The sequence below is a fragment of the Zonotrichia leucophrys genome, unplaced genomic scaffold (genome assembly GCF_028769735.1).
Source record: "Zonotrichia leucophrys gambelii isolate GWCS_2022_RI unplaced genomic scaffold, RI_Zleu_2.0 Scaffold_1423_11364, whole genome shotgun sequence".
NCBI lineage: Eukaryota > Metazoa > Chordata > Aves > Passeriformes > Passerellidae > Zonotrichia > Zonotrichia leucophrys.
The window spans coordinates 4,797-11,364 of NW_026993628.1; the positions used below are offsets into that span (position 1 = coordinate 4,797).

Genomic DNA, 6,568 nt, shown 5'->3' on the forward strand with positions numbered 1-6,568 from the left:
GCCCCAGCATCTGTGAGCAAGCTGTGCCAGCCAGGTGCCAGAGGAGGAAGAAAGCCCTTCCCACGTGGAGCAGAGGCTGCTGCAGCTTCGCGTAGCCTCATGTCACCGAGCGTGTGAGACAGAAGAGCCCTTCCCGTGGAGGGGTATCGGCGCTGACGGATCTTTTTTGGGAGAAGCGGAGCAATGGAACGCCAGAGCAGCCTTCAGTTCTTCTGGCAGAGTTGGGAACAGCTTGAAGCAGGAGCAGAGCTGGCCTGGTGCCTGCCAGCTCTGCAGGCAGTGGGGATGGAGAAGCTGCAGTCATCTGTCTGCCTGGCTGAGTCTTTAAAAAGGAGGCACTTTTCTGTAGTTCCTTTTCTATAAGCATTACGTGAAAGTTCCCCCTAGAAGTCCAAAGGCAGCTGTTTTCTTAGCAGGAGGAAGTCAGGAGGAGGCAAAGCGGGCAAAGACATCAGATAAGTCGGGATAAAATTCTTGGCTAACCTGTTTTTTCCCCTTCCTCCAGACAGCCAGTTCTGAAGCACTGAGCAGAGATCTGCCCGGGAGGAAGAGCAGAGCCAATCTCTGAGAGCTGACGCGCGAGCTGCGGTGAGGACAGCTGCTCCCTGCCTGCAGCCTGCCTTGGTGTGGGAGCTGCTGAGCTGCCATTCCTGTGGTGGGAGTGTTTCTCCTCTCATTGAGCCAAGCCAGAGACCTGCTAGGGAAGGAGCAGGTAAGGTTTAAGTACCGAGATCTCCCCAGTAAGAAGTGAGGTGACAAAAGGAAATGGCCTCAAGCTGCAGCAGGGAAGGCTTAGATTGGCTTTGAGGACCAATTTCTTCACTGAAAGGGTGGTCAGGCATAGGAGCAGGCTGCCCAGGGCAGTCCCCATTGCTGGAGACATTTAAAGCATGGCAAGATGTGGTGTTTCGGGACCTGATTGGGGTGGGGGCTTGGCAGTGCTGGGGCAGCAGCCGGGCTCGATGACCTTAGAAGGCTTTTGCAGCCTAAAGGACGCTATGGTTCTGGAAAGCCTCCACCCCTGTGGTTCTAACACAGCACCTGGATGCTGACGGAAGGAGGCTGGTGATAGAGCCTGGAGGTCCCTGTCCCACGGGGAGGGAGAGGACAAGGCAGTGTCGCCTGCAGGGAGGGTCTCGTCCCCAGAGGGCAGTCAGCGACTCCATCCCTGCCCGGGGCTCTGGGTGCAGCCTCGGGGTGGACACCTGCCCTCAGGTTTCCCTCTGGGCACCCGGAAGGGAACCGGGTCCATCCGTGTGGCAGCTCCAGGGCCTGCAGGCTTTGGGGCTTTGCAGCTGTGTGCCTTGTCACAGGGTGGCAGGGACGTGACGCTGCCTGGGCACGCTGCTGGCCTGGGATCCTTGCTGCTTTCCTCCTTATCCCATATGGATTTAGCAGCAATCTTCTTCTATCTTTTCTTTAAAACTGTCCTTGGGAGAGTGCAAAGAGAGGGTAATCAGTTATGTCAAAGCCTACATATTTTACCTGTTGGCACTTAAGAGAAAAGACAAAAGCCTGCTTGGCATCCTTCTGCCTGGAAGTGATTGTGACCCAGGGAAGTGAGGAAGGGGCTGGCCGAGGTCACTGAGGCTCTGAGATGGAGGTGAGTTTGCATCCCAGTTTATTGGAACGGAGGCTCATCAGAAGTTTCCTCGGCTGTCTAAGGCACAGAGCCCTGGAGCCCAGTAAGCCTGAGCTGCTGCATGCTTGCTGTGAGCCTTGGGGTGAGCGTGCATCGTTGCAGGCTTGGGATGGATTGAAATGTGCTGAGGAAACCGGAGGGAGGGAGGGAGGGAAATGCTCTGTTAACATGTGCCAATTCTTCTGTCAGACTCATCACGGCAGGACGGCGTGAAGGCTGAAAGCGTAAGAAGATGTGGAGGGAAGCAGAGAATCTGACAGGAGCATCGAACGCGCGAGCGCACGAATTTTGCTTTTTGCTTGGGTGTAAACTCAGGAGTTGAAAGGAATTTGGGAGTGAGAAGGGACATTTCAGAAGGTGAAGAAGAAAAAGAAGTTGTTGTTGTTGTTACAGGCCTGGCAAAATCTTTTGTTCTAGCTAATAAAAGAAGTTAGTTTAAATAAAAAAAAGAAAAAAAAATGTAGTTTTTCTTTACCTGACTGTTATATTCATTGGTGGTATATGGTGTGTTGTTTAATTTCTTGGTATGATTAACTCAGTGTAAGTTGTTTTTTGAGTGAACTAACTTTCTGGATGGGTTGGTTTGTATTTGAGACAGGATTGATTTCAATAGGTTTCTTTCATAGACTTGTGATAGGTATTACTGGGGTTTTGGCTTTGTTTACTGTATGCATAAACATACAGCTTTGGTTGGGCCAGCTGGGCTGCCGGAGTTTGTGGGTGTGAATTTATTCGATGGCTTTTGTTAAATGCAGTGTTTAATTTTTGAAAGGTTTTTCAATGTAGTGGTTTTAAGGTGGTTTTTAGAATTGATTGTATGGTTTGATGTTGTTTATAGTTGCTGTCCGGTAAGGGATGTGGTGTGAGTACTTGAACGTTATGGTTTTGGTTTTCCTAAGTTCCATTTTCTTTCTGGTTCGATAGGTTTTTTTAGTTTTATTTTTGGTGCCAGGGGTATTCACGTGGTGGGTTTTTATAGGCAATATGTTTTTTAATTTGGGTAGTGATATTTTTTAGTATTTTAACAGTTTAGATTTTTTATTTTTATGCTTTGAATTAGTTTTCTTTTAATTTTAAATTAAGTTTTATAGATGATTGGTTTTTATTTGTGCATTAGCATAAAGGTAGAGCTTTGGGTGCTTCTTTTAGTACTGTTTAGGGTCAGTTGTACAGTTTTGAGTCTAGTGAGTTGGTTTGATTTAATTTTTAGTGGGTGTTTGTTTTTCTTAGCAGTTGTGTCATTTTCAAGGTGTATTTGAGGTTTTTGGGGATTTTGAGATATTGGTTTAGGAGGACGTTTATGATGAGCATGTGCGCAGGTTTTGGGCTAGTTGAAGTGGGATTTAAAATTTATTTTGGGTTAGGTTTATTTGAGTGTTTATGAGGGTTCAGTGTTGTGGGATGTTTGTTCCGTTAGTGATAAAAATAGGTTTTGTTTTGATGTGCTGCGATGGGATGAGCGTGTGCTGCGTGCCGGTGCTGACAAAGGTACGGTATTGTTGTGGCTCTGATGTGTCGGGTTAATGAATTCATATGGTTTAATATAGAGATGGAAATAGAAATAAATATACATTTAAAAAGAAATATAACATTAGAGTGGTAAACATAAATATAGAGAACAGATACATATATAAAACTATAATTCATGGTATAGAATTGTAACATCATATAGATAAATGATAGTCTATTATATATATGCACAAAGATATATAAATATAGATTGTAAATATAAAAATACTTAAATATAGTTAAATTGGGGGTTTTATTAGGTTGTAGACCTGTTTTTATTAATAAATCATATAAATAGAAAAAAATAAAAATTCAGATACAAATATATAGGGAAATACAAATATCTATAAATATTGATATTAAATAAATCCAAGTAAAAGAAATATACAATACAGAAATTTTCTATCTATGCTTATATTAGAGGGCATTCTCCCTAAGATATATATAATATCTATGAATATAATGAATGAAAATTATCAATCTAAATATGATTATAATTTTGAAAGATAAAGTTACTTGTTAAATTTTAAATGTGGTTGAAATAAAGAAGTGTCCTTGGTTTTGATTTGGTTAGAGGCAGGAGTTTTATTTTAAATAATAGAAGTGTTATAGAAATGTGAATCTTAAGATAGAAATAGATAATAAATATATAAAGGGAGATTGCTAAACTATGACTACAAATTGAACTATAAATATAGGTAAGTAATATGAAGAGTTGTAGTATAGAATATAAATAACATGATAAGGCAATATAAATTATAAATGGGAATATAAATATAAAAATAGGTAAGTATAGTTTAAAAGAAAGGGAATTTTTTGGCTTTTATTTAAGTAGAGGCAGGGGTTTTATTTTAAATAAGTGTTACAGAAGTAAAAATCTTGACGCAGAAATATATAATCAATGTATAAAAATATGTATAAAAATATATAACTGCTCGCATCAGATGTAATATAGAATATAAATTTATGTACAAATTGAGATTGATAAAGATAAATGTATAAGTAAGCAATATACATTAATGTACATTATAAATGCAAATAGGAATATAAAAATCAGACATAAGGATAAAACCTATTTAAATATTGTTTGAAAGAAAGGGTTGGGGTTTTTTTTATTCTTACTGGGTTAGAGGCAGGGTTTTTATTTTAAATGATATGAATGTAGATATTATTGGTATATATTTCTCAATACAATCAAGATATAAATATATATATAAACACAAAATATAAGTAAATAGAGATAATAGGAAGAGATGTAATGGAGAATACAAATAACAGCATACGTAAGTATACATTTTAAATGTAAATGTGAATATGGACCTGAAAAACAGAATTTTAAAAAATATTGAAATACAGTTGAGAAGAAAGGGTTTTCTTTTTGGCTTTAACGTGGGTGGAGGCAGGGGTTTTATTTTAAATAATGGAAGTGCTACAGAAGTAAAAATCCTCACACAGAAAGATATAATAAATATATAAAGATCTGAATAAAAATACGAAAAAAAATAGAAGTAATAGGAAGAGTTGTAACATAGAATATAAATTTATAAATAAATCGGAAAATAGAAATGCAAAATCGAACACACATCAGTATAGAATTTAAATATAAATGTGGATCTAAATTTGAAAAATATTATTAAAAAAAAAATTAAATACAGTTGAAATGAAAGGGGTTTGTATTTGGCATGTATGGGTGGACGCAGGGGTTTTATTTTGAATCCTGCAAGTGTTAGAGAAGTAAAAATCCTAAGAGAAATGTATACTTCCAATGTAAAAATAGGTATATTTCGAGCGGGGCCGAATTGTTCGGTAGAGGCGAAGAGCCGACTTGAGCCGAACAGAGCCGACTTGAGCCGAAGAGCCGAGTGTGGCCGAACAGAGCCGACTTGAGCCGAAGAGCCGAGTGTGGCCGAAAATAACCGAGTTTACACCAAGAGCCGATGATAGCCGACTGGAATCGATAGCCGAGGGTAGGCGACACTGGCCGCATTTAGACAATGCGCCGAGTGTGACCGAGTTTAGCCCAAGCGTGCCGAGTTGGGCCGAAGAGCCGAACTGAAACGAGTTTAGACCAAGAGCCGAAGCAAGCCGAATTGAGCCGAGTTTCTTGAAACAGAACCGTAGGACGCCGCAGCGCTCTCCCTGCAGGTCTCCGGATCACACGGCAGGGGGCGCTGTATAAAGTAAGTATAAAATATCAACTATCTATAAGAAGGAATAAAAGCTCTATGTCACGTACAGCAGTAGAAAATTTCAGGCTGCCAGGGAGTAAATAGTTTTCTTTACATCATTTTCGTTTTGCAGTTTTTTTTTACTGCCAGGTAGCCCGAAAGTTTCTAGTGCTGCTTTTTTATTCTAAAGCTAGAAAGGAAAACCAAGATTAGACATAGAGGGAAAGAAGGAAAGAAAAGGAAAACAAGAAAATAAGGAATGGAACTGAAAGGAAGAAAGAAAGAAGGACAGGAAGGCAGGAAGGAAGGAAGGCAGGCAGGCCAAAGAAAAAAAACCAAGGAGGGCAAGGAGAAACGCAGGGAAAAAAAAAAAAAAAAAAAAAAAAAAAAAAAAAGGATAAAGACTTGGAGATGCGCAAGAAAAAACCCAGAAAAAATCCCCAAGATGGGCAAGAAATAAAATCAGAAAAAAAAAAAAAAAAAAAAAAAAAAAAACAACAGGATGGGGATGAAAATTTCCAGAAAAAAAACCCAGAAACAAAGAGAAAAAAACCCCCAAGATGGGCAAGAAGAAACGAAGAAAAGAACCCAAGAAATGCCAGAAAAAGTCAAGGAAAAAGGGAGTAAAAGCCCCAAGAAACAAGGCAAGAAAGAGAGGCAATAGAGGCCACAAAAAAGGCAAGAGAAAACCCAAGCAATGCCAGGAAAAGGTACGAAAATGGTTCTGCCAGGTGCGATCAAGGTGAGCGGGTTCAGTCTCAGGTACAGGAGATGAACAAGTGTCAGATTAGCTCGGGGCACTGCTGTGCAATGCAGCCGTGACAGGATTGATGTTTAAATCTAGTTTAAATAAATTGGGGATTGTTTGGCTTTTATTGGGGTATAGGCTGGAGATTTCATAAAAGGTATAAAAATAGAAATCCAATTATATCCTATATATATCGATATCGAGAAATATTTAATATACGTAAATATAAGTAAAAGAAATATGTTGTGTAAAAAGAATATATCTATTATTATATAAAAGGTATTCTCTCCAATCTATAAGATATCTATAAATATAATAAATGAAAATTACAAATGTAAATGTGAATAGAATTACGACAAACAAAATTTTTAAAATTTTAAGTGTGGTTTAAATAAAGGGGTGTCTGTGGTTTTTCTTTCGTTAGAGGCAGGGGTTTTATTTTAAATAATATAAGTACTATAGAAATCTAAACCGGCATAGAGAAATATATAATAAAAATCT

The 6,568-nt window shown here is 39.1% G+C and overlaps 1 long non-coding RNA gene across 1 annotated transcript; it reads left to right on the top strand.

The window, feature by feature from the left end:
• The first annotated feature begins 362 nt into the window (after positions 1 to 362).
• On the top strand, positions 363 to 5,817 carry LOC135442151 (uncharacterized). Its single transcript, XR_010438622.1, has 3 exons — positions 363 to 712; positions 1,832 to 3,130; positions 4,929 to 5,817. It is a non-coding gene; the product is annotated as an uncharacterized LOC135442151 (long non-coding RNA).
• Positions 5,818 to 6,568: the final 751 nt, after the last annotated feature.